Source organism: Zalophus californianus, chromosome 1, assembly GCF_009762305.2.
Source record: "Zalophus californianus isolate mZalCal1 chromosome 1, mZalCal1.pri.v2, whole genome shotgun sequence".
NCBI classification, from domain to species: Eukaryota; Metazoa; Chordata; class Mammalia; order Carnivora; family Otariidae; genus Zalophus; species Zalophus californianus.
The window spans coordinates 93407176-93433457 of record NC_045595.1 but is presented as its reverse complement, the minus strand read 5'-3'; positions in this window follow the sequence as shown (position 1 = coordinate 93433457).

Below are 26282 nucleotides of genomic sequence, written 5' to 3'. Positions count from 1 at the left end.
ATTTTGATGGACTCCTGTCTCACATTTAGGTCTTTCAACCATCTGGAGTCTATTTTTGTGTGTGGTGTAAGGCAATGGTCCACTTTCATACCTCTGCATGTGGCTGTCTAATTTTCCCAACACCGTTTGTTGAAGAGACTGTCTTTTCTCCATTGGACATTCTTTCCTGCTTTGTCAAAGATGAGTTGACCATAGAGTTGAGGGTCCGTTTCTGGGCTCTCGATTCTGTTCCATTGATCTATGTGTCTGTTTTTGTGCCAGTACCATACTGTCTTGATGATGACAGCTTTGTAATAGAGCTGGAAGTCCGGAATTGTGATGCTGCCAGCTTTGCTTTTCTTTTTCAACATTCCTCTGGCTACTTGGGGACTTTTCTGGTTCCATACAAATTTTAGGATTATTTGTTCCATTTCTTTGAAAAAAGTGGATGGTATTTTGATACATATTGCCCTGGATGTGTAGATTTCTCTAGGTAGCATCGACATCTTCACAATATTTGTTCTTCCAATTCATGATCATTGAACGTTTTTCCACTTCTTTGTGTCTTCCTCAATTACTTTCATGAGTATTTTATAGTTTTCTGAGTACAGATTCTTTGCCTCTTTGGTTAGATTTATTCCTAGGTATCTTATGGTTTTGGGTGCAATTGTAAATGGGATCGACTCCTTAATTTCTCTTTCTTCTGCATTGTTGTTGGTGTATAGGAATGCCACTGATTTCTGTGCATTGATATTATATCCTGTCACTTTAATGAATTCCTGTATGAGTTCTAGCAGTTTTGGGGTGGAGTCTTTTGGGTTTTCCACATAAAGTATCCTATCATCTGCAAAGAGTGAGAGTTTCACTTCTTCTTTGCTGACTTGGATGCCTTTGATTTCTTTTTGTTGTCTGATTGCTGTGGCTAGGACTTCTAATACTATGTTGAATAGCAGTGGTGATAGTGGACATCCCTGCCACGTTCCTGACCTTAGGGGGAAAGCTCTCCGTTTTTCCTCATTGAGAATGATATTCACTGTGGGTTTTTGATAGATGGCTTTTATGATATTGAGGTATGTAGCCTTTATCCCTATACTTAGAAGAGTTTTGATCAAGAAAGGATGCTGTACTTTGTCAAATGCTTTTTCTCCATCTATTGAGAGGATCAAATCGTTCTTGTTCTTTCTTTTATTAATGTATTATATCACATGGATTGATTTACAGATGTTGAACCAATTTTGCAGCCCAGGGATAAATCCCATTTGGTCGTGGTGAATAATCCTTTTAATGTACTGTTGGATCCTATCGGCTAGTAGTTTGGTGAGAATTTTTGCATCCATGTTCATCAAGGATATTGGTCTGTAATTCTCCTTTTTCATGGGGTCTTTGTCTGGTTCTGAGATCAAGATAATGGTGGCCTCATAAAACAAGCTTGGAAGTTTTCCTTCCATTTCTATTTTTTGGAACAGTTTCAGAAGAATAGGTAATAATCTTCTTTAAATGTTTGGTAGAATTCCCTTGGGAAGCCCTCTGGCCCTGGGCTTTTGTTTGTTGGGAGATCTTTGATGACTGCTTCAATTTCCTTAGTGGTTATAGATGTGTTCAGGTTTTCTATTTCTTCCTGGTTCAGTTTGGTAATTGATACATCTCTAGGAATGCATCCATTTCTTCCAGGTTATCTAATTTGCTGGCATATGAGTTGCTCATAATATGTTCTTATAATTGTTTGTATTTCTTTGGTGTTGGTTGTGATCTCTCCTCTTTCATTCATGATTTTATTTACTTGGGTCATTTCTCTATTCTTTTTGATAAGTCATGCCAGAGGTTTATCAATCTTATTCATTCCTTCAAAGAACCAGTTCCTAGTGTCGTTGATCTGTTCTACTGTTCTTTTGGTTTATTTCATTGATTTCTGCTCTGATCTTTATTATTTCTCTTGCCCTTGCTGGGCTTTGGCTTTATTTGCTGTTCTTTCTCCAGCTCCTTTAGGTGTAGGGTTAGGTTGTGTATTTGAGACCTTTCTTGTTTCTTGAGAAAGGCTTGTCTTGCTATATACTTTCCTCTTAGGACTGCCTTTGCTGCATCCCTGACGTCCCTCAGTGGAGCCAACTTCCAAGTTCCGATTTTGTGCTCCGTGGCTCTATCATTTGCCAGAAGCGGCGGACGGATGCCCCCTCCCCCGCCGTCTATCTTCCCGAATATCGCCTCGGATTCACTTCTCCGCACGTCCTACCTTCCAGAAAGTGGTCGCTCTTCTGTTCAGAGTTGTTGCTATTGTTTTCTTCTATCTCCTGTTGAGTTCGTAGGTGTTCAGAATGGTTTGATCCCTATTCAGCTGAATTCCTGGGACCAGATGAAATCCAGGTCTCCTACTCCTCTGCTATTTTGCTCCACCTCCAGCCCAGAATAGCTTTAAGGAACTTCAGGATTTCATCAGGTCCTGCTGTTTTTTCCCTAGGGTGTCTGTGGGCTCCAAGTCTTTTTTTAAAAACAGAGTTGAAAGAAGCCCAGGATGTCGAGTGACTTGTTTGGTTGAGGGGGCAAAGCATGGGGGCTGGAGGTTCTCTCCAAAGGACGCTCAATGCCCACACATCACATATTCTTCATAGTTATGGAGTGCCTGTGGTTTCCTACAGTCAGTGCTCTGAGACTTCTCATTCAGGATTCTGCCCCTGGCACGAGCCATCAGCAGATGGCTGGTGTCCTATTTGTCCTGACATCAATCTCGAAGCATTAGGAATACCCAGAAGGTGCCAGCTTTCTTCATCAGATCTGTTGAATCCCTTTGAGCCACTGCTGTATTCTGGACAGTTGTCTTCACCTACCATAACACATAAATCCCACCACTCCTGCCTTCCTGCCTTGGTTCTGCAATTACCGTTTGTGGTCTGAGTGTCTGTTCTCAACTCGGCAAATTCAGATCTGACAGGTCTGGTTCAGGCTCTGCCTAGGAGTGTCTCCCCAGCCAGGTTAGGCCACACTGCTTACTCCTGGCTCCAAATGCCTATAGCAGATCAGTCTGTACTCTAAAATCAATATGCTAGGTGAGAGGGCTCTGGGGAGCAAAGTAAAGATCCCCGAGTTTCCTACTGCTGCTGTAAGAAATTGCTACAAATTTAGCTTAAAACAACACAAATTTATTCTATTAGAGTTCTGGAGGTCAGAAGTCTAAAATGAAGGTACTGGCAGGGCTGTGCTCTTTCTGGAGCCCTCATTGGAGAATCTATTTCCACTTTATGGAGGCCACCTATAGATGGAATCCTGAATTTGGTGAATTTTCCCCCCCAAAGTGTTGAATTTTAAATTGGAAGTCACTGGTACCTTGAATTGACAGGTGTAATTTTCCCCTCCTGAATGGAAGTAGGCACCCAGAAACCAGGTTGAGATATAGATAAATGAAGGAGGTTACAGTATTATACACCTGATTTCCCTTATTGTGACTTTTAAAAAATCTGCTACATGCTTACTCTCCAACTGCCCCTCCAGAGAGATTGTACTAATTAGTGCTTTCTGCAGTTGTAGTGAGTGCTTCTTTTTTTTGGACTCTTGCCCAACAATAACCACTGTTATTTTTCTTTATTGTTAGCCATTTAAGAGGGGAAAATGATACTTCATTGTTGCTATTATTAACACTTACTGAATTACAAGTAAGGTATTTGAAATATTTTTGAGTATGGTAGGTAGGTATTTCCTAGTTTCTCTTCTCTGTTTCTAGAAAACTTTGTTCATGTCTTTGTTACTGCCAGAGGTGGCTTGTTTTCTAAATCCTGCTCTCTCCCTCTTCCCTGGCAATAGGATTGTAGCATAGCAGACAGGTGCCCCAGTGTACTTCATTTCCCAGATTCCTTACAAGTCGGTATGGACATGTTAAAATCCCTTCAATGGATGTAAGTGGAAGTGATGTGTGCCATTTCCAAGTCTGGTCCATGAAACCTTCCATGGAATAGCAACCAGAGTTTCATGGCAGCCATGTACTGAAGATGGTAGACTCTCTTGTCTGTATGGTGGTCGACCACCTGTCTAGGGTTATTGCATGAGCAAGATTTAGCTTCTATTTTGTTTGAGCCATTTCACTCCACTTTGCCTTACACAGTTCTAACACATTTGCATCTTTTATTTATTATTTATTTTAAATAAAGTTCTTCTCCTTCATTGAACTGTGAGTAGAATCCTTGTTTAGTCATTTTTATAGCTGCATGGCATGGAGTAAGTTTTCAATAAATATAAATGAAATTAAATGAATGAATGAATAAGTTGCATGTTTACTCGAAGAGACTCTTGCTGCTTCTCCTAGTTCAGTTTTCAGAGATATTGTTTGTTCTCATTATCAAGAAAAAAGGGTGACACATGTGAATTATATGCTAATACTCAAGCCAATTCCAGGATATATTTCCATTTGTAAAATATGATTTATTTTCTTACCTGGTAAGTCAGAGATCAGAAGGTGTGGATTCTATAGTCTCTTGTCCTCCTAGATGATGAAGAGGAAAATGGGTATGGAATGGTTGTTTATTGTGGTGGGGACCATTACCACTTCAAACTGAGTTCATGTGAAACTTCAGGCCACCTGTCTGGAGAAGAGTAATTTTTTATCCCTCTAGAAGTTAAATGGGCCCACTGAGATCCAAAGAGCTTAATAAATCCTTTGCTTTGTCACAGTGAAGACCTTTGCCTAATGCAAGGTCTTATCCTGCAGATTGCTTGGGGCCAGAAGATAGCCTGGTTAATCTAAACTGCTCCTACTTTCCTACAGTGTTCACTGAACTGGGTTTTTGTCTGTGAATAAAATGGACCAGATTTTGGTTGGTTGCCATGGTGACTGTATCAAGAGCCTCTGGGCTCTCTATCTTCCTCTGCTGACAGCTCCCATGCAATGAACCCCCTGTGGGGTGTGGGTGCCTCCATCTACAACCTTATAGAATTACCTTCTGAAGAATGTAAAGTTTATTATATAGAGATGGACCAGTTTGTAAGAGAAATGGGTTCCTGTTTACCCCATTTGGGACATGACTGTCTTATTGCACATGGCTCGCCTAGATTATGACCTTAGGAACACTCATTAATTAGCATTCCAACTGAAATCCCTCTGGACCAGGGATGGTGACCTTTAACCTCATCTTCTTCAGCTAGGACCAGCTAAAGCTTTCTGAGTTTGCAATTTGTTATTCCTTAGTAGGTTTGGGAATTTTAAGTCTAGCTACATGGAGCTTCTTCTTGAGCTTGGGGGCAGCCTCTCTGCAGCTGTCCCAGGGTGAGAAATGTGGCTTGGTTCATTGGCTCCTTCCCAGGGTCAACCTGCCGCTTAACAAGGACACTCTGAAGGGGCTTCTGGGGCTCTTGGCTCAACCTTCTTGTCCTGATGGATGGCCTCACTCAAAATGATGGTCTAAGGAAGGTGGAATTGACATTGCTGATTCTAGGTTAAAGTGTCAAAAGCAATCTAGTTAGTCTTCCCTTTCCAAATAGTAGCCTTGTTTCTGTATACCTGAATATCTATATAACAGTAATTAAATAGTGACTATTTATGGGCCATATGCTATCTCAAATTTAATTCTCTTTTGTACCTAGCACCTCAAATTTTGTATGTTCAAGAATAAACTTGTCCGCATCTGGTCTGGACCACTTCAGTAACAACCTAACTGGTTCATCTATATCCATTCTTATCCCTCCAATCCATTTTCTACTTAGCAGCCAGAGGGGCTTTTTAAAATTCATATCTGATCATGTCACAGTCTGGAAGCCTCCCAGGGACCTCCCCCTGCCCTCAGGATGAGGTGTGGCTTCGTAGTCTGTGCTGCACACTATCCATCTTGTTCTCTGTGCTGTAGCTACACTGGCCTGCTTTGGGTAAATCTCTGCATTGGTTTCACTTCTGCTGTAGGGCATTTTCCCAGGCTTCCCTCCTGCCTGGTTTCTCTTTTTTCTTCATCTTGGTTGCTCTTAGACATCTTCTGGATTTCAGGCTAAGTGCTACATTTTTGGGGATGCCTTCCCTGATGCTTTTAGACACTCTTTTAGATGCTCTTATGGCATTAAGGGATACATGTTTCATTCATAGGACAAATCACACATGGATTTGTATGATTATTTCCTCAATGTCTGTCTCCCTTGCTAGACTGTGAGGTTCACAAAAACAAGGTCTGGATCTGTGATTGTTCATCATTGTATCTCTGTACCTAGCACCATGCCTGGAATACAGAGGGGCTCAACAAATGTTTATTGAATGAATGCATGAATCTTCATAATCTGTGGAAAAGCATGGATTATTATACTTATTTACAGATGAACAAATTTAGGGCATAATCTCTCAATCTCCACCGATGGCTGACCAAAAGTTCCAAAAAGTTTTAAATCTGATGTAAACTCCCAAGGATTAATACTTAGTAATTACTATTTCCATTCTATTTATGAGAGTCAAAGAGGTTCAGAGAGACTCAGGGGCCTCTGAAAGGCAGTCACAGCTGCTGCCAGAGATTGGGAGCATTTGAGAATGTGCAGAGGGAGGACATCAGAGGTTATGGAGGTCTAAACTGCTCTAGGAAAGAATACATTTCAACTTGACACCTCTACCCAATCCAACATCTCGTTATATACACATACCTTCCTCAGTCATTGGCATCTTCCAATCCTGCCTTCCAAAAATTTCTGGTGAGACTAGGTCTGAGATCTCATGGTGGTCTGTGATTATTGCTGTTTGAGCACTTCATGGTGTATTTATTATAATTTTTCCATGATGTTTTTAATTATAATTGCTTTTGTGACTTTCCTACTATTCTGCAAACTTCCTTTTTCACACCCACATCTCTCTGCGACCCAGCTCCTGGCACACAGTGCCTGGCATGGATTTTAGTTGATCTTTACCCCAACTGCACATCAGAATTGCACAGATGATTGTTAATGCATCCCAGTGCCTGGGCTGTGGGTCCATTGGTTTGGGGTGGGGCCCAGACCTCAGCAGTTTTTCAGGTCTTGCAGATAATTGTGATGTGCAGCCAAGTTTGTGAATCTCTGGGCTAGATACTCAGTAAACACCTACTGAAGTAAACTAGAATCATCTTTCTCTGAGTGTATATGAGTGAATATATGCATGTGGGCAGTGTTGGATCTAGAGAAAAATTAGTTTTGGCACTGGTAAACTTCTGTGCTATTCTGTTGTCTTCCAGTGAACCTTGTGGATTCTGAGGATCTAGATAGACTTGGGGGATTAGAGGGCTTCTAGGGACAAAGCTGAGGGATGGCATGGTTGTTCCCAGAGACCTATTCCCCCACTCAACTTCTGTACTGAGCACAAGGGGAATGAGTCAGCAATTTATCTGCTTTCTATTGCCAAATGTAGTAACAGGAACATTTTTCCCCCTGATTCTGCATGCTATTTGGAGGTCCAAATCAATTAATTTTTCTTGGGTTTTGCAGCTGATGCATTGATTTTTTTTATTCACTTATTAGTTCATTTACTCCCTCAATAAGTATTGATTGATTATGGGTATAGCATAATGCTAGCTCTATGGGTCACATGAAGGAAATGGTATACAGGTGTCCTGAGGAGCTTAAAATGTAGCTGGGTAGACAGTATATGCACATCAGACCTCAGCGCTATACATTTTACCATTAAGAGGGTAAATCTGGTTGATTGCCTGGCCCACTATTTATTAATTATGGACCCTGGGAAAGTTACTTTACTTCTCTAAGCCTTAGTTTCCTCATATGAACATTTCTCTTCTGTGAATGATAATAAAAACTACATCATATGGTTGCAGTGAGGATTAAATGAGGTCATTGCTGTAAAGCATTTAGCATAGTGCCTGGCACATAGTAAAAATTCAAGTAAGTGTTAGCTGGTATTATAGGAAAGATTGCACCCTGGGTTAGCAAGTGAGCAGGACTGAGAATAGAGGATATAGAAGAATTTAGAGAAGGTAGAGATTGATGTGGTTGTGGGGAGTTGGGGAAGAAAGCCTCAGGAAGGTAGAAATTGAGCTGATTTGGAGGATGGGTATGCTCTGGAACAGTGGTAAGAAGCAAAGACATGCTGGGCATGTGGGGTGTGGGGAGCATGGGAGGTCTGGCTAGGGGTGAGAGCACTTGCTATTTGAAGTGTGGCAAAACAGTTCATTATTGGCCTGTACCCACACCTCTGCTCCAGGAATGCTTAGGAGGCTGATATATTAATTGGTTATGTCTGCTAGTCCCCTTCTAACCCCATATTCAGCAAATGTGGTGGTTATCATTATGGACCAAACATTCCAAATTTCCTTGCAGAGCTAGGAAAGCTAAATTTAGCATAACAGTCCTGGGTGTTTAGAACTTGAAGTGAAATTCTAGATTCTGAGATCAGGTTAAGACCACTTTGGCCCTTTAACTGCAGTTAACATTTTCCTTGAAAAATTCCAACCTTTAAAAGCCTCTATATGACAACTAGCTTGCCAATATTTATGTTCCACTCCATTAGCATCACCAGGGCTGACTCTCCACTTTCAAAGATATGCATTTGGCTGGAAGAAATCACTGCTGTTTGCTCATTTCACATGCTCAGACAAATATGGGTGTGTGTGCACACATGCACACACACACATAGCATGCCCCTGGTCTATGTGTATGTGTATTTGGTCCCCTGGGAAAGTTGTCCTAAATGTCTTCTTTGTGTTTGACTTCATCTGTCCTTATTTTCCTTAAGTCTTTTTCTTTATTAGCTATGAGTCTTCTGGAGAACCGAAAAGCAAGGTTTTGACACTCTAATGTTTGGTTCAAAGGTTATTTTAAATATATTTTGCTATCATAAGATCCCTAATAAATATCCCATGGATTTCAGAGTTAGGACTGCTAGAATTGCCTTGTACCTCAGAGATATGGACATGGACTTTGAGGACCATGAGGAAAAATAAAAGAACAGGAACTTCATTTTAACCCAGATCCATAGACTGTTGATAAGAAAATGTCCGCCATATTATGACAAACCACAAAATGACTTTGGGTTTGCTCCTTCTACTAGTTCAGAGCCCATCAGAAATACATTTAGCTAGTCAGTGATTCTTACTAATTTTTCGGTGTATATGTGAATGGGTGGGTATCTTTAGGAATGTGACAGAAGCTATAATGCCTTCTCCAAAAAAATTGCATAAAAACACGTTAAACAGATTTTCTGCATACAATTTATTTTGCTGCATTGCAAACATATCTTTCACATAGTTAGAATGTTAAAACAATACATAAGAAGTCTTGTGATCCTCTTAATCTTATTTTGTGTGCAAAAATTAATAGTCACTTCTTGAGAAACGTTAGCAAGTCATAATGTGCAAATTAAAGTAAAATGTAATTTAGTTCAAAAGTTTCATAAGATTGCTGTTGTTTGGTTAGAATAAGAGATTAAAATTATGGAGTGGTTTTAGGGGGGAGGAGCAAGATAGCAGAGGAGTAGGAGACCTAGATTTCGTCTGCTCTCAGGAATTCAGCTGAATAGGGATCAAACCATTCTGAACACCTACGAACTCAACCAGTGATTGAAGAAAAGAATAGCAGCAACTCTCTGAACAGAAAAGCAACCACTTTCTGGAAGGTAGGACATGCGGAGAAGTGAATCCGAGGAGATAGACAGTGGGGGAGCGGGCCTCCATCAGCCACTACTGTCAAGTGATAGAGCCACGGAGCACAAAATCGGAACTTTTAGAAGTCGGATCCACTGAGGGACGTTGCTCCAGTGGCTAAGCAGGGGGTGGAACCCTCACGGGGACAGTGTGGTCTCAGGACCCTTGGGGTCACAGAAAGACGGGGGGTGCCTGAGTGCGGCAGAGCTCCCAGGTATCAGAGTGGGGAAGCCGGCTGCAGAGATGGAGCACAGGTGCGGGATCTCAGCTCGGGGTTGCCATAAACCGTGATCCGTGGCACAGTCGGGTCACTGCTCCTCCAGCAGGGACCCAACAAGCGGCAGATCCAGGGAGACTCTCCTTCCTCCCCTGGGGGGAGTGGTGCAGGAGCACATCTCAGGGATCTGCTGGGTTTGGAGACTCCACACCGAGTTGGGTGCCAGAGATAGAAATGCTCAGTCACAGGCCGGGTGAGCACGGAGTGAGGCCAGAGACCGGGGAGATGGGAGTGATTGCTTTTCTCTGGGGGCTCACTAAGGAGTAGGGCCCCGAGTTCTCAGCTCCTACGGGGCAGAGATTGGGAGGCCACATTTCACTCTCGTCCTCCAAAGCTGTATGGAAAGCTTGCAGGGAACAAAAGCTCCCGAGAGCAAACCTGAGCAGATTACTTAGCCCGGACCGAGCAAGGGTGGGGCAATTCTGCCTCTGGCAAAGACATTTGGGAACCACGGCAAGAGGCCCCTCCCCCAGAAGATAAGCAAGAACAGCCAGCCAAGACCAAGTTTACCAATCAATGAGAACGGCAGACCTCCAGAGCGAGGGGAATACTGCACATAGAATTCATGGCTTTTTTATCATGATTCTTTAGTCTTTCAAAGTTAATATTTTAACTGTCTTTTTTTTTTTATTTTTCTTTTTCCCTTTTTCAACCAACATCTTATCAATCCCTTTTTTAAAAAACATTTTTATTTTTCATTTATATATAGAGAGAGAGTCATATTCTATTGCTTCATAGTAGTTACCCTTATTTTTGGCATATATATACATATATATATATATATATATAAGTTGTTCTCTCTTTAAAATTTTGAGATATAGTTTTTTCTAACAGATCAAAATATACCCTAAATCTCTACTGTATGGCTTTGTTCTAGTCTCCTGCCTGATCACATGCTCTCTCTTTTATTTTCTCCTTTTTTTTAAATCCTCTTCTTTTTTTTCAAACAACTTCTTATCTTATGAATTCCTTTTATAAAATTTTTTATAATTTTCATCTTTACAGTCATATTCCATACCTTCCTCGTATCAACCCTTATTGTTGTACATGTATAAGTTTTTCTTTCCTTAAGATTTTGGGAGGCACTTTTTTCTAAGAGACCAAAATACACCCAAAATCTAGTGTGTGGCACTGATCTATGAACCAGCCTGATCACATTTGCTCATATTCTGTGTTTTTTTTTTTGTTTTCTTCTATTTTTGTTTGTTTTTATCTTTTTCTTTTTTCTTTCTTTCCCTTTCTTTTCCCCCAGCTTCAGGTCTTTTCTGATTTGTTTAGAGTATATTCTCTGGGGACATTGTTACCCTGTTAGCATTTTGTTCTCTCATTCATCTATTCTCCTCAGGACAAAATGACAAGATGGAAAAAATCACCTCAACAAAAAGAACAAGAGGCAGTACTGACTGCCAGGGACCTATTCATACAGACATTAGTACAATGTTGGAATTAGAGTTCAGAAAGATGATTTTAAAGATACTAGCTGGGCTTGAAAAAAGCATGGAAGTTATTAGAGAAACGCTTCCTGGAGAAATAAAAGAACTAAAATCTAAAAACTCGAAAACAAAAAGGCTATTAATGAGGTGCAATAAAAAATGGGGGCACTAACTGCTAGGATAAATGAGGCAGAAGAGAGAAGCAGTGATATAGAAGACCAAATGATGGAAAATAAAAAAGCTGAGAAAAAGAGAGATAAACAACTACTGGATCACAAGGGCAGAATTCGAGAGATAAGTGATACCATAAGACAAAACAACATTAGAATAATTGAGATCCCAGAGGAAGAAAGAGAAAGGTGGGCAGAAGGTATATTGGAGCAAATAATAGCAGAGACCTTCCCTAATGTGGGAAAGGAAACAGGCATCAAAATCCAGGAGGCACAGAGAACCCCTCTCAAAATCAATAAAAATAGGTCAACACACCGACATCTAATAGTAAAACTTACGAGTCTCAGAGACAAAGAGAAACACCTGAAAGCAGCTCAGGAGAAGAGATCTGTAACCTACAATGGTAGAAATATTAGATTGGCAACAGACCTATCCACACAGACCTGGCAGACCAGAAAGGACTGGCATGATATATTCAAAGCACTAAATGAGAAAAATATGCAGCCAAGAATATTATATCCAGCGAGGCTGTCATTGAAAATAGACAGAGATAAAAAACTTCCAGGACAAACAAAAAATAAAGGAATTTGCAAACACGAAACCAGCCCTACAAGAAATATTGAAAGGGGTCCTCTAAGCAAAAAGAGAGCCTAAAAGCAACATAGACCAGAAAGGAACAGAGACAATATACAGTAACAGTCACCTTACAGGCAATACAATGGCACTAAATTCATACCTTTCAATAGTTACCCTGAATGTAAATGGGCTAAATGCCCCAATCAAAACACACAGGCTATCAGATTGGATTAAAAACAAGACCCATTGATATGCTGTCTGCAAGAGACTCATTTTAGCCCCAAAGACACCCCCAGATTGAAAGTGAAGGGGTGGAAAACAATTTACCATGTTAATGGACACCAAAAGAAAGCTGGGGTGGCAATCCTTATATCAGACAAATTACATTTTAAAACAAAACTATAATAAGACATGAGGAAGGACACTATATCATAGACTTAAAGCGTCTATCAAACAAGAAGATATAACAATTGCAAATATCTATGCCCCTAACATGGTAGCAGCCAATTATATAACCCAATTAACAACATAATCAAAGAAACACATTGACAACAATACAATATAGTGGGGGACTTTAACATCCCCTTAATGAAATGGACAGATCATCTAAGCAAAAGATCAACAAGGAAATAAAGACTTTAAATGACACACTGGACCAAATGGACTTCACAGACATATTCAGAACATTCCATCCCAAAGCAACAGAATACACATTCTTCTCTAGTGCCCATGGAACATTCTCCAGAATAGATCACATCGTAGGTCACAAATCACATCTCAACAAGTACCAAAAGCTTGGGATAATTTGCTACATGTTTTCAGACCACAATGCTTTGAAACTAGAACTCAATCACAAGAGGAAAGTCAGAAAGAACTCAAATACATGGAGGCTAAAGAGCATCCTACTAAAGAAAGAATGGGTCAACCAGGAAATTAAAGAAGAATTTAAAAAATTCATGGAAACCAATGAAAATGAAAATACAACTGTTCAAAATCTTTGGGATGCACAAAGGCAGTCCTAAGAGGAAAGTATATAGCAAGACAAGCCTTTCTCAAGAAACAAGAAAGGTCTCAAATACACAACCTATCCCTACACCTAAAGGGGCTAGAGAAAAACAGCAAATAAAGCCTAAACCCAGCAGCAGAAGAGAAATAATAAAGATCAGAGCAGAAATCAATGAAATAGAAACCAAAAGAACAGTAGAACAGATCAACGAAACTAGGAGCTGGTTCTTTGAAAGAATTAACAAGATTGATAAACCCCTGGCCAGACTGATCAAAAAGAAAAGAGAAATGACCCAAATCAACCATTTCATGAATGAAAGAGGAGAGATCACAACCAACACCAAAGAAATATAAACAATTATAAGAACATATTATGAGCAACTCTATGCCAGCAAATTAGGTAACCTGGAAGAAATGGGTGCATTCCTAGAGATGTATCAACTACCAAAATTGAACCAGGAAGAAATAGAAAACCTGAACAGACCTATAACCACTAAGGAAATTGAAGCAGTCATCAAAAATCTCCCAACAAACAAAAGCTCAGGGCCAGATGGCATCCCAAGAGAATGCTACCAAACACTCAAAGAAGAATTAATACCTATTTTTCTGAAACTGTTCCAGAAAACAGAAATGGAAGGAAAACTTCCAAACACGTTTTATGAGGCCACCATTACTTTGATCACAGAACCAGACAAAGACCCCATGAAAAAGAATTACAGACCAATATCCCTGATGAACATGGATGCAAAAATTCTCACCAAAATACTAGCCAAAAGGATCCAACAGTACATTAAAAGGATTATTCACCACGACCAAGTGGGATATATCCCTGCACGGCAAGGTTGGTTCATCATCCGCAAATCAATCAACGTGATACAATACATTAACAAAAGAAAGAACAAGAATCATATGATCGTCTCAATAGAGGCAGAAAAAGCATTTGACAAAGTACAGCATCCTTTCTTGATCAAAACTCTTCAGAGTATAGGGATAGAGGTTACCTACCTCAATATCATAAAAGCCATCTATGAAAAACCTACAGCGAATATCATTTTCAATGGGGAAAAACTGAGATCTTTCCCCCTGAGGTCAGGAATGTGGCAGGGATGTCCACTATCACAACTGCTATTCAACATAGTATTAGAAAGCCTAGCCACAGCAATCAGACAACAAAAAGAAATCAAAGGCATCCAAATCAGCAAAGAAGAAGTGAAACTCTCGCTCTTTGCAGATGATATGATACTTTATGTGGAAAACCGAAAAGACTCCACCCCAAAACTGCTAGAACTCATACAGGAATTCAGTAAAGTGGCAGGATATAAAATCAATGCACAGAAATCAGTGGCATTCCTATACACCAACAAAAAGGCAGAAGAAAGAGAAATTAAGGAGTCGATCCCATTTACAACTGCACCCAAAACCATAAGATACCTAGGAATAAATCTAACCAAAGAGGCAAAGGATCTGTACTCAGAAAACTATAAAATACTCATGAAAGAAATTGAGGAAGACACAAGGAAACGGAAAAACATTCCATGCCCATGGATTGGAAGAACCAACATTGTGAAGATGTCAATGCTCCCTAGAGCAATCTACACATTCCATGCAATCCCCATTAAAATACCATCCACTTTTCTCAAAGAAATGGAACAAATAATCCTAAAATTTCTATGGAACCAGAGGAGACCCCGAATAGCCAGAGGAATATTGAAAAAGAAAAGCAAAGCTGGTGGCATCACGATTCCGGACTTCCAGCTCTATTACAAAGCTGTCATCATCAAGACAGTATGGTACTGGCACAAAAACAGACACATAGATCAATGGAACAGAATCGAGAGCCCAGAAACGGACCCTCAACTCTATGGTCAACTCATCTTTGACAAAGCAGGAAAGAATGTCCAATGGAAAAAAGACAGTCTCTTCAACAAATGGTGTTGGGAAAATTGGACAGCCACATGCAGAAGAATGAAACTGGACCATTGCCTTACACCACACACAAAAATAGACTTCAGATGGTTGAAAGACCTAAACGTGAGACAGGAGTCCATCAAAATCCTAAAGGAGAACAGAGGCAGCAACCTCTTCGACCTCAGCCGCAGCAACTTCTTCCTAGAAACATCACCAAAGGCAAGGGAAGGAAGGGCAAAAATGAACTATTGGGACTTCATCAAGATAAAAAGCTTTTGCACAGCAAAAGAAACAGTCCACAAAACCAAAAGACAACCGACAGAATGGGAGAAAATATTTGCAAATGACATATCAGATAAAGGGCTAGTATCCAAAATCTATAAAGAACTTCTCAAACTCAACACCCAAAGAACAAATAATCCAATCAAGAAATGGGCAGAAGCCATGAACAGACATTTTTCCAAAGAAGACATCCAAATGGCCAACAGACACATGAGACAGTGCTCAACATCGCTTGGCATCAGGGAAATCCAAATCAAAACCTCCATGAGATACCACCTCACAGTAGTCAGAATGGCTAAAATTAACAAGCCCAGAAACGACAGATGTTGGTGGGGATGTGGAGAAAGGGGAACCCTCCTACACTGTCGGTGGGAATGCAACCTGTGCAACCACTCTGGAAGACAGTATGGAGGTTCCTCAAACAGTTGAGAATAGAGCTACCATATGATCCAGCAATTGCACTACTGGGTATTTACCACAAAGATACAAATGTAGGGATCTGAAGGGGTATGTGCACCCCAATGTTTATAGCAGCATTGTCCACAATAGCCAAACTGTGGAAAGAGCCAAGATGTCCATCGACAGATGAATGGATAAAGAAGAAGTGGTATATGTACACAATGGAATATTATGCAGCCATCAAAAGGAATGAGCTCTTGCCATTTGCAATGACGTGGATGGAACTGGAGGGTGTTATGCTGAGTGAAATAAGTCAATCAGAGAAAGACATGTATCATATGACCTCACTGATATGAGGAATTCTTAATCTCAGGAAACAAACTGAGGGTTGCTGGAGTGGTGGGGGGTGGGAGGGATGGGGTGGCTGGGTGATAGACATTGGGGAGGGTATGTGCTATGGTGAGTGCTGTGAATTGTGCAAGACTGTTGAATCACAGATCTGTACCTCTGAAACAAATAATGCAATATATGTTAAGAAAAAAAAAAAGAAGATAGCAGGAGGGGAAGAATGAAGGGGAGTAAGTCGGAGGGGGAGATGAACCATGAGAAACGATGGACTCTGAAAAACAAACTGAGGTTTCTAGAGGGAAGGGGGTGGGGCGATGGGTTAGCCTGGTGATGGGTATTAAAGAGGGCACATTCTGCGTGGAGCACTGGATGTTATGCACAAACAATGAATCATGGAACACTACATCAAAAACTAATGATATAATGTATGGTGATTAACATAACAATAAAAAAATTTTTAAAAGGAAACTAAATAAAGCTCTTGGGGGTTGGGTGTCTATACTGGAAGTAGATGTTATTGGTTTTCACGCACAACAAGCCCTGGCCATAGACTGGAGAGCTCAGATCCATCTCTTAGGCAGGAATGTCCACACAAGCTAATGTTGAGGGATAACTGGGGGACAAGTGATATTTTAGGATGTCTGATCTGTGGGTAAACAAGAGAGGAGAGACTGAAGACTTGAAGACTCAGGGATGAGAACACTGGCTGGAAGGGGTATGTAGAGTAAGTTGTTGGGCAAGAGGTGGAAGCAATGTCAACCACATCTCCGGACATTGGTTGTGTAAGGAATTATTCAAAAAGGCTGGACTCTGGACTCTTAACATCCCCTAGTAGGGTACTTTGATCACAAGGCTTATTGAGATCAAGAACTGAACAGCGAATTTTCCATTTTTCTCTTTTATTTAAGTGCATATATTAAACTGAATATTGCACGTATTAATGGCATGATTATTGATCAAAGCAGTTAAGAAATCAATTTCAGTGTCTTCCAGTGCATTTTTGGGTCAACTCTGCCATTGACTAAGACAGGGCCTGACCCTTGGCACTTTGATGAGGAGGACTGGAGGTCAGTCAAAGCAGATAGAGATCCAGATGTGCCCAACAGAGATTAAGGAACAAGTAGGACCCAGAAATAAGAACAGGCAGCAAGTCAGAACAGTTGGTCAGACAGAAGCAGTGATATAAAGCACAAGCCAAGAAGATCATAACAGAAATTTCTGACCTAACCTGAAGATTCTTATATACTTCCTATGTGGGGGTGGACCAAGGCCAGGGTATAAGCAGCACAGGGTCTTCAGGTAAAACCAGGTTAAGTGACTACACCTGAGGAAGGGGCAGTGAGTCCACAACGCAGAAGATATATTGGCAAAGACCCTTTCTAAATCACCTTATATTTTATCATGTATCACATCCCATCAAGGCCTGGGAAACATCCCTAAGAATTCAGAAAAGCATGACATCAAAAGCCCTTCTAAGCCAGGTCTATAGTTGCTGATAACTTTTCTGCATTCAAGGCTTCTTTGTCAGCCATGAGAAGGAACTATCAGAAAGATGGAGAAGTGTGTCCTCTCCACTTCCCTTTCATTCTTCTTCTCTTTCTTTCAATTGGCAGAAGCTGAGAAAGAAGAAAAATCATGCCGCTTAAGTGTGAAAATTTCATGACTTATAATATTCTTCAGTGAAAGTAGCTTTCTTCTCAACTCCTAGAGACATATTCCCTCCAGTTAGGTGTTTCCAGCAGTAGCTGCTGGCTAGGTTTTACTTGAAATTTACATTTTTGCCACCCACACAACCTACACATTTTGAGCTGTTTCTGACATAAGTCATTCCCAAAAGTCTTTTATAAAGCATCCATGTCTCTTATCATGGAATATTTGATCCTAACATTTAAACATAGATTTTACAGTACAAATTTAAAGTGATCTCCTCACAAAGACACATCGTGGAGTGTGCAAGAAAGAGCTGGGGGATGAACTAGGGACCAGAAGGCACAGATCTGGAAACATGCAACCAGTGGGATCCACCTGTCCCTGAAAGGAAATAGGTTTTTAGGAAGTTTGGGCATGGTTTAAGAAAGGATCCCTGGGATGAAGTGAATGCTATGAATGAGGCAGCAGCTAAGCTCAGACTCAACATGATAAAGCCACATTTACAAGGCATCCAGAATCTGGAAAAAGGCAAAGCACGGGACCCTGAGTAGTGGCTGCAGTGCATGAACGTTGACCAGGCCAGATATTCTCTGCAGCAGAGGGCTATAAATGAGAGAGGGAAGACTTGAAAGAAAATATCCAGAATCCTCCAAGGAAACCCAGAGAGCCAAGTGAAAATAATAGTTTAGGAGAAGGCAGGGGACAAGAATAAAGGCCAAAACCCTAGAAGAGAAACAAACCTGGGTTTAAGACCCAACTCTACTGCCAAGTTGCTAGCATCAAACAGGTTATTTGTTATGAAAAACTGTATGTCAACAAACTAGACAACCTGGAAGAAATGGATAAATTCCTAGAAACATAAACTACCAAAACTGAAACAGGAAGAAATAGAAAACTTGAACAGACTGATAACCAGCAAAGAAACTGAATCAGTAAAAAAAAAAAAAAAAAAAAAAAAACCTCCCAAAAAACAAAAGTCCAGGGCCAGATGTCTTCACAGGCAAATTCTACCAAACATTTAAAGAAGCGTTACCTATTCTCAAATTATTCCAAAAAATAAAAAAGGAAGGAAAACTTCCAAATTCATTCTATGAGGCCAGCATTACCCTGATGCCAAAACCAGATAAAGACTGCACTAAAACAGAGAACTACAGGCCAATATTCCTGATGAACATGGATGCAGAAGTCCTCAACAAAATACAAGCAAACCAAATCCAACAATACATTAAAAGAATCATTCACCACGATCAAGTGGGATTTATTCCTGGGATGCAAGGGTTCAGTATTTGCAAATCAATCAACATGATACACCACATTAATAAAGGAAAGGATAAGAATCATATGATCATTTCAATAAATGCAGAAAAAGTATTTGACAAAGTACAATATCCATTCATGATAAAAACCCTCAACAAGGTGGTTTAGAGGAAACATACCTCAACATAATAAAGGCCATATATGAAAGGCCCACAGCTAATTTCATCCTCAATGGGAAAAAACTAAGACCTTTTCCTCTACAGTCAGGAACAAGACAGTGATGTCCACTCTCACTGTTGTTATTTAACATAGTGTTGGAAGTCCTAGCCTCAGCATCAAACAACAAAAAGAGATAAAAGGCATCCAAATTGGCAAGGAAGAAGCCAAACTTTCACTATTTGCAGATGACATGATACTATATATAGAAAACCCGGGCACCTGGGTGGCTCAGTTGGTTAGGCAACTGCCTTTGGCTTGGGTTGCAATCCCGGAGTCCTGGGATCGAGTCCCACATCAGGCTCCCGGCTCAGCGGGGAGCCTGCTTCTCCCTTTGACCCTCTCCCCTCTCATGCTGTTTCTCTCTCTCTCTCAAATAAATAAATAAATAAATAAATAAATAAATAAATAAGAAAACCCAAAAGACTCCACCAAAAAAATTGCTAGAACCGATACACATTTAAGTCACAGGACACAAAATCAATATACAGAAATTTGTCACATTTCCATACACTAATAATGAAGCAGTAGAAATAGAAATTGAGGAATCAATCCCATTTGCAACTGTACCAAAAATCATAAGATACCTAGGACTAAACCTAACCAAAGAGGTGAAAGACCTGTACTCTGAAAACTATAAAACACTGATGACAGAAATTGAAGAGGACACAAAGAAATGGAAAAACATTCCATGCTTATGGATCAGAAGGACAAATATTATTAAAATGTTAAAATGTACTACCCAAAGCAATCTACATAGGGGAAGAGAGGGAAAAATAAAGTAAGACAAAATCAGAGAGGGAGACAAACTATAAGAGACTCTTAACCATAGGAAACAAACTGAGGGTTGCTGGAGAGGAGGTGAGGGAATGGGATAACTGGGTGATGCAAATTAAGGGGGACAGGTGATGTAATAAGCACTCGGTGTTATATAAGACTGATGAATCACTAAGTTCTTCCTCTGAAATTAATAATACACTGTATGTTAACTAATTAAATTTAAATAAAATAAGGAAAGGAAGGAGGAAGGGAGGGAGGGAGAGAGGGAGGAAGAAAATGTTAAGGTGTATTTCCTCACCAAGTATTTCCTCTCCAGAATACTAAGGTCTTCAGTGGATCCAGCAACTGTTCACATCCTGAGTTTTCATCAGTCCCCACATTTGCCACATATTGGATGGACGTTTACCAAAACTGTCTGGGACCCAATCTGTTCCTAATCGATAGTATTTCCAGAGTTTACAAGTCTTAACTCCAAGAGACCACAATAATAGGAAAGAAAAGCCAGTTCAGTCCCGACATTTTCTAGATGCTGGCCTCTGGTTTTGCTTTCTATTATATTGGCTAAGAAATGACAAACATAACACATATACTTTCATAATCACAAGTCAATATTATAAAATCATATTTTCCTCTCAAAAAACATGACCCCAAACCTTCACAGCTCATGTATTTTACCAGGCATTCCATATCAGAACCAGCATTCTGCGGCACCTCTGAGACTGGCTGCCTCAGTCCACAACATCCTTCCTTGCTGGGGGTCAACCTCACAAACCAGCTACTTACAATTTTGCAGTTCTGCCCATCACACTGCCACAAGCTGCTACAAGAGCAAACTACACTTCACAATGACATGAATGACTTTTCAAAATGTGGGACCATTTAAGCCCATTTAGAACAACTCCTTTGCTTGAATATGTCAAGGGTTAGACTCCTGGATGAGCTATCATCAACTACTGGGTCTCCATATCAGTCATCCACTCAACCTGTGGCCTGACCTGTGCCAGGTGCAGGGGACCCAGGGATGAAGGTGACACTGTTTCTGTTCTCAGACAGCTCATAAAGGAGCTAAAACTACCCCCAAGTACACAGGTCCAAGACAAATAGTACAGGCAGGGGGGAGAAGAAAACATCCTGGATGAGCAGAGTTTTGAACAACAAGCAGAGGGAAAGGGTATTCTGGGAAAATATCACCAGCACATAAGGTACAGACAGGGGGAGAACTTGGCTTGTTTCTGGGGACTTAGGTGCTTCCTCACCCAAGACTTCTGGTGTGTAGGAAATGAGGAAAGGACAGGGCAGGGTAGACAGGATCTCCTGAGCCAGGCTGAGTTTGGTCTTTATCCAGAGAGTAGAAGGAAACCAATAAAGCATTTTGTTTTGTTTTGACCTGATCAGATTTATGATGCCCAGAGACACAAGCCTGTCTGCAGGCTAGGTGGGGGATTGAGGTGGGAAAGGGGCTATACTTGAGCTCTGGTTTTTAAGTTAGCTTTGATTTGTTAACAGCTTAGAGGGGATTTGATGCAGATGCTACAGATGAGGAGAGGAATGTAGCAACAGAGCTAGGTGTCTACAGGAGATTTTTAAGGAAGATTTGCTCAGCTGGGTGTGATGTAACCTTCTCCCCTTCTCCCCATGAAGCCTCCTGTAAACAAATGTTGTCCAACAAGGCTTTCAGAAAGGTTGTGTTTGGGGAGCAGATGTGACAAGTGCAAAGATGAGCTTCACTGCATGGGTGGGGCTTGATCGAGAGGGACTGAAAGAAGTTCAGTTACCTTCAAATTATATAGAGATCACTCAGGTGAGAGCCTGGAGGATGGACTGGAGTAGGTAGCAGTCTAAGATTGGAAGTGAGGAAAGCAGAATGGGGACACCTACAGTTGTCCTGTGAAAAGACCTAAGGGAGTGGCCATGAGAATAGAAAGAAGGAGCAGAACTGAATGATATCCAGAAAGTGGAAGCACTTGGATCTTGTTGCTAAACAGATGTAAGAGTTAAGAAAGAGGGAGGTACCAAGGATGCATCCAAGGAACCCAGAGGACATAGCCTCCCTCACTGAAACTAGGAACAGGGCAGTTTCAGGAACCATCTTTTTTGGGATATGGTGATTTTGAGTTATCTGTGGGACATGCAAGTGAACATGTGCAGCAAGCAATCTATGGATTGGGTTAGAGATATCGACCACCATATCTCACCTGGATTATAGTAATAGCCTTTAAGGGATCCACTGTTTCTGCCTCTGATCTCCTGCCACTCCAGTCTCAGCAGAGCAGCCAGTGTGATGTGATAAAACATGAGATGGAATATGGTGCTTCTCTGCTGAGAACTTCCTGAGGGTTTCCATCATGCTGAGTTGCAGCTATAGTCTTTACTGTGCTGGACCAGAGCCCCAGTGCATGATGACCTCCTTTCTATACTCCATTCCAACCATTTTGCCTCCCCACTACTCCTCTCGAGCCTTTGCAGAATGGAGGGAAGCTGAGGGAATTTCCTCTTGGAGGCCCCTATTTCCTTGAGAGGTAGGAGGCAGATCATCTTCTCAGAGTATTTTGGAAGACGGAAGGATAATGGCCATGAGGAAGGCAGTGAAGGTGGGAATCTGGAAGAGCTGCCTTTGGGATGGGAGGAGAGGCTGGTGGGATCTCTCTCAGCTGCTACTAAATGGTAAACAGAAAACACAAGCAAATCCTTTGTCTCCTCTCAGAGAAAAACATGATGATGAATAACATGCGCTACCTTTACATCTAATAAATCAAATTATCCTAAGGTATGAGAAATTACCCATTGCCCATAAATACTGGGACCAAAGCCAAAAAATGGACATAAACTTTAGTATGAGAAATTTAAGTTGACTTCAAAAGTTTTTGATATACATATTAATTACACATATTCTAGGTAGCCTTAAGACTCAAGAAATCACATTTTGGTCTGGGATTAGGCCCATTCCCGTCTTGACATAATAATTTGCATTTATACTTATAAGTATTATAAATGTTTTGTAGTATAAAGACTGGAAGTGAGAAAAGCAGAATGGAGACTCCTGTAATTGTCCTGTGAAAAGGACAATTAATATTGTCCTTTATATAAAAATATGTTAATATTTATATATAATGTAGATATTAAAATATATATAAATTTATAAAGTATTTTTACAACAACCCTGAAAGGCACTGAAACAGGTATTAATACCCCTCTTTTGGGAGAGGGGAAACTCAGGTCCAGAGCAGTTGAGTTGCCCAAGGTCAGTGACAGGAGGCCAGAACCCAGGCTCTATCTAGCTTGTTTGGCCACCACTTTCCACTAACCCACTGATTGCTTTTTCAGACTGATCTTGAGGTTCTCCTTTTATAAATGAGGGGTCCCTGCCAAAGAGGATGAGGTTGGCTGACATAAGGAAGGAACTGACTTGGGGCAATACTGTGGCAGATAAGACACGGATGTCCTTGAGCTGATGGTGACTCATAAGGCCACTGCATTTCTGCCCAGAAAACACAGGGTGGGGCACACAAGAGGCACCCAGTAGCCCCAGTCCAGAGTCCTCTGCAAGTACCTGATCCCAAGCTCAGGCCTGAGGCTTAGCCCCAAGGGGACTCTCCTGATGCATGTCCAACTTTTCACAAGCCTTTCCTGATGTAGCAATGATGAAATCTTACACATTTGTTCCCCAGCCTGAAATGTGTTTGTGCTCCAAATTTAAGGTTTGTAATGGGTTTTGCTCACAGGAATGATTATTTTAGTGCTGACTTTTAAAAAGGCAATTGATAACAAGTTTACCCAGCCAAAAGAGCTCTGGCAATTATCTACAAATTCAGAATCCGTGAAGAGCCAAACCAGATCATTTAAGACCCCCTGAATCCATTCTGGGGCCAAGATTATCCAAATTGACAAGCTAAAAATGAGATAATTTAGGCTAAAATGGTGTTTATGAAATCAAGATGCTACTCTGGATGGCTGCTGCTGGAAGCCAACACAATCCCTCCTTCCCTTACTTTTGTCCTTCATAGGCTCCTTCCCTCCCCTATTCACTTTCTCAGTTTAGGTTTTATGGAAAAAGAGTATTTAGAATGTTTTCAGCCTGAAAACTGGGTAGTTTTTAAGTTTTTCATGCAAAGCCTTGAATTATTTGTATTGAAAAAAAGGTCTCCAATGCCAAGGTTTGTTGTCTTTGTGTGTCTGTTTTTCATCACAGCTCTGGGCAGGGCCTAGGTTGTGGAGAAATCCCACTAATGAAAAGAAAAAGAAGTCCTGAAGTTGCTCATCTCTGCCAAGCTCTTCAGCTTACCCACAAATATCCCACCAGGTGGTCTTGGCCTTAGCTGTGGGCACTGAGGCTTCACAGGCAGAAGAGGCTGACTCACAGGGGAGCCTGACTTACTCCAAGGCTTCCCTGCCAGATGTTCTCTGGGCTGAAAGCATTGGGAGAGTCCTTCAACTGAGGCCCACTTAATTCTAGTCGCCAGGGCACTCACCCATCAGCCTGGTCAGAAACAAGGAGACAGATCTTGGAGATCTAGGAGAGAATGAGCCCAGACTCAGCTCTGGTCAAACATGGCAGATTAACCATACACACTGACCTCCTCCCCTCTCCATATCTATCCAAATGAAAGTGAAGGAATAAAAGAGCATCAGCCAACTAAGACCAGAAGAATGGAAAGGTAGAGGATAGCAAAGATCAGTTTCAGCAGATTTTGGAGGACAGAAAGCAGATAGACAAATGGTAACTTCCCTAAAAGAGGATATATAATCTTTGTGTCTGCAGAGCAGCTACATAGATGGAAAGCAAAATTCTTCATCCTGCAAAATCAGATTAAGAGACTTAGGCATCAGAAGCACCAAGAACTTTGGAAGCTAGGGAGATGTGAGGCTGAAAATGATGGAAGCTGCTGAAAATCTACATAAAGAGAAATTGGATCTCCCAAGCCCGTATACCCATCCCAGGCAGCCAGGCACCATCTGGATCCTCTCCCTTTTGCAGGAGACAAGAGGTTTATTCTCTGGAGAAGATAAAACAGAGGTCTCAGCTCAGAGGTCAGGAATTAGGTGCAAAGCTGAAAACAGGGGATTAGGTGGAAGCCTATATACTGAACTGTGGGGCCCCAGACCCTTCTCCTAAATGACTCTTAGGAGCAGGTGTCCTGGAAAAAAGAAAAAAAAAACAGGAAGATTATTCTCTACAGGAAATTAACAAGTCCAGAGAAAGTACTCCAGTTATTAATGTTTGGGGACTCCTCCATAAGGAGGCTGGCTCACCCTCTGTTTGGACCACAGGAAGGACAACAAGCAGAGTAACCTTGCCCCCACCCCTACAGGGCTTCTCAATGGCCTTACTTCTTTGTTCCAATCCAAAACAGAGACAGAAAAAGAGAGAGAAAAGAAAAGAGGAAAAACAAAGACCTCAGAACCAAAACAATAACAGCACTGGCACAAATGAAAACTTGAAAAAAGTAATCTCAGAGATATAAAAGTTATAAAGGGACAAAGAACTAGCAAGGGTTTGGGGGGGGAGAGAAAAAATTATATGACAACCAAAATTTTAAAAATCAGCCCAGGAATAGATATAAAATCAAGAAACTCTCCCAGAAAATAGAGCAAAAGATAAAGAACTTAAAATAAAAGAACTAATGAGAATACTAGAGAAGTCACTCAGGATATCCGAACAGAACAAAATGAAAACTATAGAAGATGTTCTCAAAGAAAATATGTAAGAACTGAAGGACCTGAGTTTCCAGATTTAAAAAGTCCACTGAGGACTTGACACAATGAGGGAATAAAGAGCACACCTCATGATGACATTTTAGAATACTGGGTTAAATAGAACATACTTTAAAAAAAAAATCATCACACTCAGAGGCATAAAAATCTAAAAGACATCCTACTTCCCAACAACACAACTAGATGCTAGAGGACAGTGGAGCAGTGCTTTCAAAAGTCTGAGGGGAAGAGGTTTTCAACCTAGAATTCTATAAATAAATTATCAGTGAATCACAAGGGTAAGATAAAAATATCAGGCACAGAGCCCCCAGTTTTTTTCATTTACAGTTTCTCTTAGAAAGCTACTAGAGGACATATTTTAGCTAATTACAGGAGGAAACCAAAATATAAAACCAAAGAGGAAGATATAGAGATCCAGAGAAGGGGGGACCCAGCCCAGAAGTAACAGGAAAGAAAAATCCCAAAACAATCTCCTTCCGCAGCCTTGTAAGCAGTGAGGCCTGATGGAGCACAAAAGAGCGCTGAGAATTTCCCAATCCATGAACATGGCATATCTTTCCATTTGTTTGTGTTATCTTCAATTTCTTTCATCGATATTTTATAGTTTTTGGAGTATAGGTCTTTCACCTCCTTGGTTAAGTTTATTCCTAGGTAAATGGGATTGTTTTCTTAATTTCTCTTTCAGCTACTTCATTATTAGTGTATAGAAAT